This window comes from Hordeum vulgare, chromosome 5H (assembly GCF_904849725.1).
Source record: "Hordeum vulgare subsp. vulgare chromosome 5H, MorexV3_pseudomolecules_assembly, whole genome shotgun sequence".
NCBI classification, from domain to species: Eukaryota; Viridiplantae; Streptophyta; class Magnoliopsida; order Poales; family Poaceae; genus Hordeum; species Hordeum vulgare.
The window spans coordinates 402,830,308-402,843,735 of NC_058522.1; the positions used below are offsets into that span (position 1 = coordinate 402,830,308).

Below are 13,428 nucleotides of genomic sequence, written 5' to 3' on the forward strand. Positions count from 1 at the left end.
TAGGGAGCAATTATGCTTTCAATCTCCACCTTTTTGGTAATTGATGACAACATATAGATCAAAGCTTCGACAAAAGATATAATCAAAGATTAGCATCAACGCTTTGAGAAGTATGTGAAAAGCAAGAGCTCCCCCTAAATTTGTGTCACATCCCTAACCCTTAAGCAAGATAGCATTGTGCTCATGTCTTCTTTGCATTTGCATCTAAGAAGTTTCAACAAAAACAACAAAGTGGCAAAGGAAAAACTCAAAAACCCTAGCCACCATTTCAATTAAAGGAAATTTCAACTAGTTCAAAATCAATGAACCCAAAATGGCCTCAAGAAATGTTCAAACTTTCTGATAAATCATGAAAGTAAATGAGCATTGGAGAAAACTATTTTTCTTGACACTTTAAGCATTTTGATAAATGCAAAAGCTACTGGTTTCAAATTTAAAAATTGAAATCAGAAACTATAATTTTCCAAAAATGTTGAAAACCTTCGAAATGAGTGGGGATATTATAACAAATATTTCAGGAGGTCTAAAATAGTTTTTACTTTTTGTTTTGGAGCTGAATTAATTAGCAATACAATAATTAGCAAAACAGAAAAACAAAAACAGAGGAAATGGAAAAAGACTTATGTGTCGCCCTAGCCTGGCCCGGCCCATCTCCCCGCTCGTCCCCTCCCTCGCGCCAGTAGGCAGCAGGAGGTGGCCGCCGCCTCATCCGGCGCGGCCACGCACCTGCGTGCCTGCCTGGCCGCCGGTTCGCGCTGGTGACGACGGGGATAAGCTCCCCAGAGCTTCCCCTATCCATTCCCCGCCTCGGTTCTTCCCCTCCTCCCGGATCCCCTCCTTCTCCCTGCTGCCGCCATTAGAGCCGAGCTCGAGCTCGAGCTGCCCGTGCCCCTGGCCATAGGATCCCCTCCCAGAGCACGCCATTAGCTCCGCCTCGTCGCCCTGGTCGTCTCTGCAGAAGCCGAAGCCTCCTCGAGCCCTGCAACGCCCGCAACGCCGTCGTCTTCCTCCTCCGGCCGCTGGACCTCTCCCGTCGATTCGTCGCCCCCAGGCCTTCCCCGAGCCGTCTAAGCCCTGCTCTGCACTCCCTGTGAGCATGCGGTCGTTTCCCCTAAGTTTCCCCCCCTCGATCCCCTCCTCTAGCCCTAGTTTCACTGGAGCCCGACGAGGACCGCCGCTGCCGCTCGTCGCCGGTAGCCCTCCGATGTCCAGCTCGTCCTTCCGAGGGCACCAACAGCTCCAGGACGACGCGTAGATGCCGTAGCAGCTAAGAACCGAGCGTAGATCCCTCTGATTCAAAGACCCCGATGACGCCCGAGCCTTGGCCGCCGCCAAGCTCGTCGCCAGCGTCATCTCCGGCCAGATCAGCCCCGGCTAGGCGCAGAAATGAAGCTGCGGAGACGTGTCATTCCTCTGGTGCTCTCCGCGCAGCATTTGGCCCCCTATGCGCCGTTTCCGAGCCCATCCGTCATGCTGGTGGTCGCCGGAGGCTCCCCGCCGGCGAGGACGACCTCGCCGCCAGTGGAGGTCGACGTGGCAAGCTAACCCAGCCGATTAGTGACTTAATCACTCGCTGACAAGTGGGCCCAAGGCCAAGTCAAACCTCAGTTAGGGCTGGTCAGCGCGGGATTAGTCCCAGAGAGGCTGACCAGTGGGGCCCCCCTGTCAGGTTTGACCTGAACAGGTCGGCTGACCTGCTGACGTCAGCCTGATGCAATAAATGGAATTTCCAGTTTAAAACAAATTCAGGAAATTGCTAAAAATTGCAAAAATCATAGAAATTAATCTGTAACTCCAATGAAAATAAATTATATATGAAAAAGTATCAGAAAAATTCAAGGATTCTGATTATGCTATTTTCAACTATGTTTGAAAAAGTTACAGGACCCTAAATTGTGAAATAAGGAATAATTCAATTCTTTAATCACTTTATAAATGGAATTTGCAAAAATATCCAAATTTCATTATAAATGCAATGATCACACACTGCCCTAGATATAAATCAGTACCATAACATGACATTTCATGCATGTTAGCATTAGGTTGATCTGAGCATCAGGTCGAATCAATTAAACCGGTATCCGAGAATACCCGTTTGAATTGCTATTCGAATGTGATTCAAATCAACTCTAAACCTAAAACATCTTGATTATAATAACTTATCACTTTGCATTCTCAAGCCATGCTCATGCATCATTTTGATTGCATATGACTGTTATCGAATGTTGCCATTCATTTCGGTAGGCTCCGCACCCTCGGATTCCACCGAATATCCGTCTGACGGATATCGTTCCTCCTCTGAGCAACAAGGCAAGCAACCCTTTTGATCATCCCGATAACTCCTATGTTCTTGCTCCTGCACCTATTTATTGCATTAGGATCAAATGCTTCAACTGCTTTTGCCACGATAGTTGGACCCACTTCCTTTGCATGACTTAACCTTGTCACAGTAAATAGCCGAACCTTGCAACCTAGCATACCTGGTAGTTGCTTGAGCTATGATGTGCCTTATCCTGCTATGCATGCTATGCTTAGAGTTGTGTATGGTCTGTCATCTGGGAGATGAACAGAAATGTGGAATGTGTTCGGTGAGCAAAGGTCGTGTGTTGAACTTGATTTGGTGAAGGTACCGGTGAAAGGCTGTGTAGGAGTACATGGCGGGTTGTTTCATTGGAACCGTCCTTAGGAACTGAGTTCCGTATATGTAATCCAAGACTAGATACTACCACATGCTGGGCCCTGAAATATGACCCTGCTCGGCCTATTAATCGCGTAGTACTCGGTCCAGGAGTTGCAAGTAGTTTCTGGTGTTTATAGTAATGCTGGAGGCCGTGCATGGTGCTGACCTGAGAGGTGGACCGTGATGCGGTAGGCAGTGGCACGGTGTACCAAGTGGCACCCGGATCGTGGGCTTGGGAACCCTGCGCACATCGTTTGAGGCCGTGGTGGAAACCTCGGCCGGACTTCCGTACGGGTTACTCTCAGATAGGCGATAAACCTGGACTAGGTACTAGTGTGGTTAACGGTCGTGGCCGACTCCCTCGCTGGGCTTCCGCTTGAAGGTTGCCGAGGTGCATGACGTGCACATGGCGATAAGTGGCGAGAGCGTGTGTGACGAAGTACACCCCTGCAAGGTTATGATCTATTCGAATAGCCGCGTCCGCGGATATGGATTACTTGGAGACATATGTTGTTCATAGATAACTTCAATGGCTACTCATAAAATTGTCAAGATAAGCGTGAGTGTCGTGGACGGCATTTCCGTATGGAGACGGAATGATTCCACGATGGTGTATTGTTGTGGTGTTAGTGGACTCGTGTGCGAGAAATCAAGTTGTCAAAACTAATTTCAAAAAGCAAGTTGTCTAGCCACGAGTCAAATGCTGGCTTCTCGCATGAAACCCCACAATACCTTTTGATACCTTGCATGAGTAGTTAGTTCTCCTAAAGTCTTGCTGAGTACCTTCTTACTCATGTTTGCTTAATAAATGTTGCAGAGGTTGCTAATGACCCTAATGGAGGGTTCTTCGTAGACATCGACGACAACGAGTAGCTGGTGTCCCAGCTACGATCTGGCCCTACGTCGGCTCTGTAGTATAGTCAGGCCACATGCCTACTAGTTGCCCTGTCTATACCCAGACAGTTTATAACTCTTCCGCTGGCTTGTATTGTATGACTGCTATTATGGGTCGTGAGACCCTTAATGTGTAATAATATGTGTGCGGCTCTTCCGAGCCTCTTAAGTAAAGCTTGTATGGTTATGGTTATGTTGTGATGCCATCGATGTATCTATACATATCGGTATGCCATGTGTACGTGTGTCTTACTTGATATGTATGGGGTTCGAATACCTAGTCGTGAACTTTAGTATCACTCCTTACAAGGAAATGCCCCTTTGTGATCCAACGAGCCTTGGTAGTTCGCTACTGCTCCGGACACATTGGTTGACCGGCATGTGTCCTTCTTAGCTGCTGTGTCTGTCCCCTTTGGGGAAATGTCACGCGAGGTAATGGAGTCCTTGTAGCTTGCTACGACTCGTCTACGTTCGTTGATGACCGACACCTGCTTTGTTGGGTCATGTATGCCTGTCCTTGTGCGGAACTGCCACTTTGGTTTATGACTAGACATGTCGATCCGGGTTCTTTGACATTGGATTGCTAGCGACACTATCGCATACGTGAGTCAAAAGACGCAAGCGGTCCCGGCTAAGGTAAGGCTGCAGCCGTGGAGTTAACCGTGTGTGAGACCACAAAGGGATGCGATGTGTTACAGGCTGGATTCCTATGGCTTAGGATCGGGGTCCCGACAATTTGTGCATTATTTTAAAATTTGTGTTTGAATGCAAATGCACAATTGATTAGGATCATGTGTTACTCTTCCATGTCACATACATCTTGGTGGTGCGTAAAAGTAATAGCAAACCACATGACACCAACAAGATAAGTGAGTGATCATCACAAGGATAGGTAAGATATGATATCGTAGCATCACACACGATAAAGCGTATGATCACACACAGATAGGATAAAGCCATACAACAAACCAAAGTTTTGAAACCAAATGTGAGCAAATAAAGTCGGTCAATAATCTATACATTTCTCCCCCTTTGGCAACAAGTTACCAAAAAGTTCAACAGTATAGAACTACGCGTCTCTCTAGGCACCTGATGATGGATTCGATTGAATAGTGTCTGCGAAGGCTTCTGCTGACGTCCATGGAGCTGGAGGAGTTGATACTGAAGGAGCATGAGCTGGAGCTGGTGCTGAAGATGTCTATCTGGTCTCCTGAGCAGGAACACCAACTGACCAGGGCGTGGTGCTGAACTGTGTAGTAGTGGGAGGAGGAGACTCTTCCTCCTCCTCATCATCTTCATCTTTATCTTCATCCTGTGATCGTGGAATATCCACAGAGTCAACTTCATGTTGAAGCTATCTAACAATGGTGGTCAACTCAGTTAGCTTCACATCCATGTTGTGGAATTTTGTCTACACAACTCTCTCAAGACTGTTCTGATTTTGCATGATCTCCTGGATGTTCCTCTCCATGCCTTGGAGAGTTCTCACTAGAAATGCCAGTTGCGCAGCTGGGGTTCTGATCTGTCGAACTAGAGGCGGCCTATTTTTAGCATCTTCAGTCTCTACTGCCTGTGTTTCCATTCTTGCTGCAGCTGAGTTGGGAACATTGTCATCCATCACAACCTCATTATCTTTAAATTCACGTTGAAGAAGTAGATGGGGAAGATCACGTAGATATGCATGCTTTCCTAGCTTGGCATTGATGATAATCTAAATGTATGGTGCATATCCATAGGTTCTCTTCTGAACCCCAACAGTTCTCCGGATAGTCTCAACTATCAAATCCATCACTCTAAATCTGGTATGTGTGTCTATCACACAGCCGGGCCCACACTTGTACAAAATGTGCACCTGGCACAGGCCCCATAATTTTTTGGGGCCCCAAAATTTTTGTATGTGTTACTATTTCTTAAAAAAATGTTATTAGGGGCTACCGAATTGGGTCGTTAGGCAAGGCACTCCATCCGCCTCGAGGGATCGAGCACTCAGTGTTGGGGCATGCTCGATCGATCCTATCTAGAAACGGGACCTTCTGTCCTCCCTTAAATAGAAAAAGAAAAAAGTGAATCACAAAACCGCGACATTAGTTGTGTCGGCGTGCTACTTGCTAGGGTCGTCTCCTTCGCGGCTTCGCCTAATCGGATCAATCGAGAAGAAAGCCGCTGCCATTGTTGCCTTCTATTTTTTATATATCCAACTATCATCTTGGATTTTATATCATTTACATTATAATTGTTCTGTAGATCATTTTAGTAAGATAGGACCTTATTTTTTAGTTTCGCAAGGGCCTTCAATTTTGTTGGTCCGACCCTGCTATCAGGCGCAGATGCTTGATATAATAGCCTCTAATCATCTTCTCATCTCCTGACTTAGGCATGAGCGTATATCGCAGTATAGTGTTCATCGTAGGAATGCGAGCTTGAAGAAAATATACTGAACCAAAATTGTGACTGGCCAAGTAGTGATGTGTAATGGTCTTGTACATATTGTCCATGGAGTTGTGATTCTTCTTGGCTTCTACATACACATCTACATCTGAATCTTCGTACCTAGGGGCACCAATTATAGCGGCCCATTCAGCAATTGTAGCGTCGTACCTGTGTCCATCGGTCATCCAGACTAAAGAATCATCATAGAAATGAACTGTTGCATAGAATTGCATGATCAACTCGTCATTCGATGGGGCCATCTTCTTCCCAACAAACTTTGCAATGTCCACTGCCTTGAAATTCTCTCGGACATGTGGGAAGTAATCTTCATTATCCTTACTCTATGCCCAATCGACAAAACTCATATCACTAAAACTAGGACTCTTGTCAAATAAGACAATCTCATAAAAATCTTGTTGTTCCTTGGTGTGAAACCTTGGATCCACATCAGTTCTTCTTCAGACAACATATGGATACTTTGCTCTCCAGTTCCTTTGTCCGGCATCCTTCCTCTTCTTCATATCCTCTGTTATTGGATGAGAAGCATTGTGGAGTGGAAGGAATGTCCTGAGGTTCCTAAGAACTGAAACATCCTCATTTGCTTCTTTCTCTGCAGCAGGGGCACTGGATGCAGGGCCTTTTGCTTTGGCAGATGCAGGTATGTCTTTGGTGGTCTTCTTGGAAGCTGGAGCCTTCTTTCCTTTAGCAACAGCCTTAGGAGAAGAATTCATGGCGTCAACCATCAACTTCTTCTTCTTGGGAGGAACTGGGATGTCCTCGGGAGCTTCTTCCTCAACATATTCTGGGTCTTTAGACATGGAAGTTTTTCTATCAACAAGATGGATAGTTCTCTTCCTGGGCCTCTTCACACAAGCCTTCTTTGCAGGTGCATCCTTGGCAGTAACTCTCAGATCAGCTCAATTAGCAGTAACTTTCTTTACAGTTTTCCTTGGAGGGGCCTACGAAGGAGCTGAAGTCTCCTGACATACTCAGTGCTCTTCCTGACATACTCACGTGCTCTCAGATCAGCTCAATTAGCAGTAACTTTCCTTAAAGTTTTCCTTGGAGGGGCCTACGAAGGAGTTGAAGTCTCTTCAAGCACAAAGTCCGAATCCTCCGCATCAGAATTTAGCTTCCTTCTCTGCATGGTGGCTGCCTTGGGCAAGCCATGGGAGCTGGGAGAACTTGGATCTGAAGCAGACTTTTCTGGATGGTGCTAGAGTCCATCTCAACACTCTTCTCTTTGAAGTCATTCTGACTATCATCTGAACCTGACATACTAACAAACACGCTCAACAACAAATAGCAGAACCTATGAAGTGGACATAGGAAAGACAAAATGGATGAGCATCACAAAATTCAGATATTTTTGAAAATTTGAAGTCTGAAACTTAGGTTATGATCTTGTGTAGGATGTATATCGGTGGCACCGAGTTGGCATTTTTGGAGTCACCGAGAAAGCTTACTCGCTTAACAGAAACATGGCAATAATTTTCGATGGCACCCAAAAGAGCTGCTTGGTCTCACCGAGTTGCTTCTGAGGAGCCCTAAAACAAGAATCGGTGGAGCCGATTTTACAAACTCGGTCTCACCAAGTTGCATACTGCGGCAGATCAGATCCAAAATTTCTACTTCTTCTACACTATGAGACTTATCTGGTGGAAGGAAGGGTTTGCACATGGAGGTTCGAAGAAAATCTTTCCCAATGCGTAAGAATCAGATAGGGAACACAAAAGGAAATCAGATCTGTACCACAACTTGGCGGCGGTCCGGCTACGGCGATGATGGCGGAGTTGATTGCGTCGACGGCGGTGAATTCCAAAGCCGGCGGCGCTCGAGGAGACAAAGGCAATGACCTGGTGTCTCGGGGACAGCGAGGGTTTGTGAAACGAACAATTTTGACAAAGTGAAGTCAAAAGATTGGGTCCGCGGATATATATACCCGTGCGCTGCCGGTGTCACCGAGATTGTAAAATCGGTGTCACCGACTTGCTCAACTGTGAGTAGAAAGGGAAACTCGGTGTAACCAAGTTGGCGATTTTGGTGGCACCGAGATAGGAAAACCTGATCAACTTTGAAAAATTAGTAGCGCCGAGTTTGTGGATTTGGTCACACCGAGTTTTTCAAGAGGTTTTGGAGGCAGCCTTTGACGATATGGAACTCCAAGTGCTCCTTCACACAGAGGGATTGATAAGTGCTTGGTCAAGTTTTGTGATGAAGCATGAATAGAACTTGAGATGAGATAGCATAGATAGCTAGAGAAGGGTCCTAGGTATTCTTGTCCATCCAATTGGCAAAAGATAAATCAAAAGCCAAATAATAACAATTGGATGTCCTCGAATGATCAAACACATGCAGGCCAACATGCTCACACAATAAGAATGATGGATAAAACATGGTGAACATGCACACACATCCTAGCAGCTATCAAACACTTGGGCGATGACAAAGTCAGCTATATATGAGTATATTGACATAGGAGCCAAGTAAGAATACTTTATCATAGGTCATACTCATCCTTAAACACAAGTGGGGTTACCACTTTTACGTAAGCATTAATGTGTTCATATCCTTAGGAGATGCTTATACTCAACTCTTAGAGTAAAGCTCCCCCTTGATATGATATCCCCACTAAGAGGGATCAACTAACCTTGGGTTTTGTCGTAGAAGACTTTAAGTAGGTGAAGTTGTGGTGGATGCTCAAAGTTGATGAAGATCATCTTGAGTTGGGAGAAATCCTTGTTATTTTCATACTCTTCTCACCTACATCAAGTAGTGATCATCGTCGCCGCCGACGTGTTGGTGTCGATGTGCTTCAGGCATGCCGTCGTGTTCACCCCGTCGATGTTCATGGAGTAGGACCTGCAGATGCCCTCCTGGCATGACCGACGGAACACCAGCGTCGAGTCGTGCTCCGACTTGATCTTCTGGAGCACATCCAACACCTACACATACATGCACCATCGTTGACGCAGGCACAAGCAAGTCACAAATGAACAACAAAGACTAACGTAACATACAATTGGGCCGCACATGCCGAGGTTGATGAAGTAGGACTGTAGGAACGGCCGGCCATGCACGTCCGGGTTCCAGCGGTATATCTGCAACTCCTTCACCGTCATGGGCTTACCGCCACACTTCTTCTCTTCCTCTGCAGCGGCGAGGCCAACCTCCTTCTCCGTGGCCTCTCATGCATGGACACGCGCGTCCGGGTGGCCCTTGAGCACGGGGAAGTGCTCGTCGCACTTCACGCCGTTCTTGGCCGCGCCGGCCACTCGGTCCTTCATCGAGGCCAGCATTGGCAGCGTTCTCCTCAGCATGGCTAATTGCAGCAGTACTCGTATGCAGTGATGCCGGTTATACGTGACACGTGAGGAGGATCACTCGAGTGGTGGACTTAAAAAGTTGATGCCGCACACGCGACGTGCCCAACCCAACGACATGTGGCATGCGAGGACAAGATGCATGGAAGGTAGAACCGAAAGTGGTTTCAGTCTGCCCGGGCTATGCCCATTCTTAGAGCATCTCTAGAAGAACCCATATAATGCCCCGACCTGCAAAATAACCATCAAAATACGGGTCTGCGTAGAAAATGTTGTCCGATCAGACCCCGCAAACGCGTCCGACCTGTAAATTGTTTTGCGGGGCCCGGCAAAAGTTCGCCCTCAACCTTCAGATTCATGGGGTGGGAGGCCGACCCAAGCTCGCACCCTATCCACAATGAGATTTGGCGCGAGGGAAATTTCAGCACGACCGTTACCCGCTCCCCCCTCCTGGGCAGCCATTGCCCCACCATCGTGCGCTTCGGACCATCTTCGCCACCATTCTTCATCGCCATGGAAGCCTCCCAGCCATCCCACGTCAACATGAAGCTCGTGCATGCCCAATCCCTTCTGACAGATCTCGTCGCCGGCTATGTTGGCCCCACCGTCGCCCAAGGCACCAACACGCTTGCCCGCAAGCGGGAAGGCAACATTGTTGTGCAGGGAGGCAATCCGACTAACCTCGACGGAGAAGATGACCAACATTTTGGGCGTGAAGTGGAAGAAGGTTCCTACGAAAAGCCTTGCGCGTTCGGTCACTCTAAGGCCGTTGGGACGTGATCATGCCGATTTCTATCCGTTGGGAAACTTGCTTGGAACAAGTTTGCAATGCACCTCCAAGTGGAACCATGTAATCCGACTATGTGAGTTCCTTTTTACGTCCCAAGTTCTGAACACCATTTGCATCATATGAAATGATTGCATCATTCGACTTTGTTTTAATTACGTAGGACAAAATTGCTCAACAACGGTACAAAGACATGGAAGCTTCCAAAGGCAAAAAAATTAAACTAGAACATTGTTGGGGTATGCTCAAAGATTGCGACAAGTGGAAGTTGATTGACAAAGAATCCCCACCGAAGAGAGGTTCACTTACGAACATGGATGAAGATGAAGATGATGATGGGCCGAAAAACATGAGCAAGCCCGATGGTGACAAGAAGACAAAGGAGAAGATCAAGACGGAACACGAAGCATTGAGCTTGCGGTACAAGATAGATGCCATGATGCAATCAAATGAGGTGATGCCAGTGATGGGATCATAGTCCTAGGGTAGGGTCATAGGCCTGACCTATAAGTCCTACCCAAGGGCACCTCATTATTAGCTTAAAAATCACAAGATACTTACCAACTGGATTAAGACAACCTCTGATCCACTCGGTAAAGAACCACTCGGAAGATTACCTAATACTCGACGACTGGATTCCACTTGGTAAAGGCTAGAAGCCAGTCAACATAGGAGACCAGAAGCCACTACAACGAGGCTAACGGTCAGACGTTAGACTACTGTAGTTAATGTGCTTTATGGCATACATTACCTGTAACGTATGCATTCAATCCCACTTATTACACCCTTGAAGGCTGGACTCTTATGAGGGGTAGTGCACTCTATATAATCCACCCTCCCCTCTGGCACAAGGGTTCGCATTCTGTAACATTCATATTCCACTAGACACCAAGCTCCAAGAGCACTGAGACGTAGGGCTGTTACCTCCACCGCAGAGGGGCCTGAACTCATACAACCTTGTCGTAGCTAGGACTCTGCCCTCTACTTTCGTACCCTACACATATACTGTCAGGCTTATATCCATGACAGTTGGAATGATGGGGATATAGCCCTAGGGTAGGGTCATAGGCCTGACCTATACGTCCTACCGAAGGGCACCTCATTATTAGGACTACTAGGGAAATTCCGGCTGGATCGCGACAACATCTAATCCACTCGGTATAGATCCACTCGGTCAAGTACATTCCATCCACTCGGATGACAGTCAACCACCCGGCAGTATGACTCACTACGGGTATGCAAATACCAACAGTCGACAAGGCAGTTGAAGCATAGAGGAGGTTCTGTAGTGGGCTGACATTATGGCATCAATACCCCATCTTGTAACAGAATAGGTGAGGGGGTGGCGCACTCTATATAAGCTACCCCCTCCACATCGCTGAGGGCTAACTTGTTCTCCTCCTGCAGGCTCATTCTTTCCCTAGAGCTCTGGCTCTCTCTATACCATGTAACTCATGTCCATGACAGATAAAACAAAGCCTCTCCGAAGCACGAGATATAGGGTTATTATCTCCATTGTGAGAGGCCCGAACTCGCTAAAACCACCGTGTCACCCATGTGCATCTCGATAGATCATGCTCCTTTATCCTACCCCTTTCTATTGTCGGAATCGATACCACGACAGTTCAACCGAGAGGTCAACATGGTGGCTCCTTCCACCGCGAAGTATCTCAAGTGGTCGCAGACTGCCATCACCTTCGACCAGTCGGATCACCCACCACATGTCCCCACTCCAGGACGTCAGGCTCTTCTTGTCGACCCGGTGGTAGAAGGATTTCGACTCCGCAAGGTGTTAATGGACGGAGGGAGCATCTTGAACATCATCTATGCTGACACTCCCAAAGGGATGGGCATTCCGATGTCCAAGCTCAGCGACAACAATATGCAGTTTCACGGAGTGATCCCAGGGAAGAAGGTTGTTTCACTCGATCAGATCCCGTTGGATGTCATCTTTGGCTCCGACAAGAACTTCCGCAAGGATAAACTCACGTTTGAGGAGGTGGACTTCAAGAGTGCCTACCACGCCATACATGGGCGACCATCATATGTACGTTTCATGGCCCGACCATGTTACGTTTATTTGAAGTTGAAGATCCCAGGACCAAAGGGAATCATCACCATCACTGGTGATCGGCAGAGAGAAAAATAATGTTTGCAGCAGGGCTCCAAGATTGCCGACTAGGAGATGGCAATGGCAGAGCTCGATAAGTACCAGCAGACGACAGATCCTGCCGAGCTGATGCGCGCAAAGAAGCCAGCTTTCGAGTCGGCATTCTAGTCGGTAGGCAAAATCAAGAAGGTCGGCATGCACCCGAGGATCCTACAACTGCCCCGACCAACATCTCAACAACCCTTGACCCTAAATAGGAAGTCGAGCTCCTCGAGTTCCTCTGCGAGAACTGGGACATCTTTGCATGGAAGCCCGCTGACATGCCTGGTGTACCGAGGGAACTGGCTGAGCACCGACTGAGGGTTGACCCCAAAGCTCGACCTGTCAAGGAACATATGCGTCGGTCCGCCACACAGAAAAGGAAAGCAATCGGCGAGGAGGTGGCTAAGCTCTTAGAGGCCAAGTTCATTCGCGAGGTTTACCACTCCAAGTGGCTCGTGAATGTTGTCATGGTGCCTAAGAAGGACAAGTCACTCCGAATGTGCATCGACTTCAAGCATATCAATCGGGTCTGCCCAAAAGACCACTTCCCACTCCCCCACATAGATCAGATCGTCGACTCGACTGCGGGATGTGAGCGATTGTCTTTTTTAGATGCTTACTCTAGGTACCACCAGATCCGTCTGTATGGCCTAGATGAAATAGAAACAGCCTCCATCACCCCTTTTGGGTGCTTCTGCTACATCATTATGCCAATCTGTCTCAAAAATGCAGGAGCCACTTTTATGCGCATGATTCAGAAATGCCTCCTCGACCAGATCAGTCGGAACATGGAGGCATACATGGATGATATCATAGTCAAGTCACGCAAAGGTTCCGACCTGCTAATTGACCTGGCTAAAACATTCGCCAACCTTCGATGGTACGATATCAAACTCAACCCAGCCAAGTGCACGTTTGGAGTCCCTAGAGGGAAGTTACTCGGTTTTCTCGTTTCCGAATGAGGAATCGATGTTAACCCCGAAAAGATGAGGGTAATCGTCCGAATGAAAAGCCCTGTGCGAGTGCACGACGTCGAGAAGCTTACAAGATGTTCGGCAGCATTAAGAAGATTCATATCTCGACTCGGAGAGAAAGCCTTACCATTGTACCGACTCATGAAGAAGTCAGATACCTTCGAGTGGACCCCCGAAGCAGAAACTGC

At 47.5% G+C, this 13,428-nt stretch overlaps 1 pseudogene; it reads right to left on the bottom strand.

The window, feature by feature from the left end:
- Nucleotides 1–8,772: 8,772 nt before the first annotated feature.
- Nucleotides 8,773–9,324, bottom strand: LOC123396778 (annotated as a pseudogene).
- Nucleotides 9,325–13,428: the final 4,104 nt, after the last annotated feature.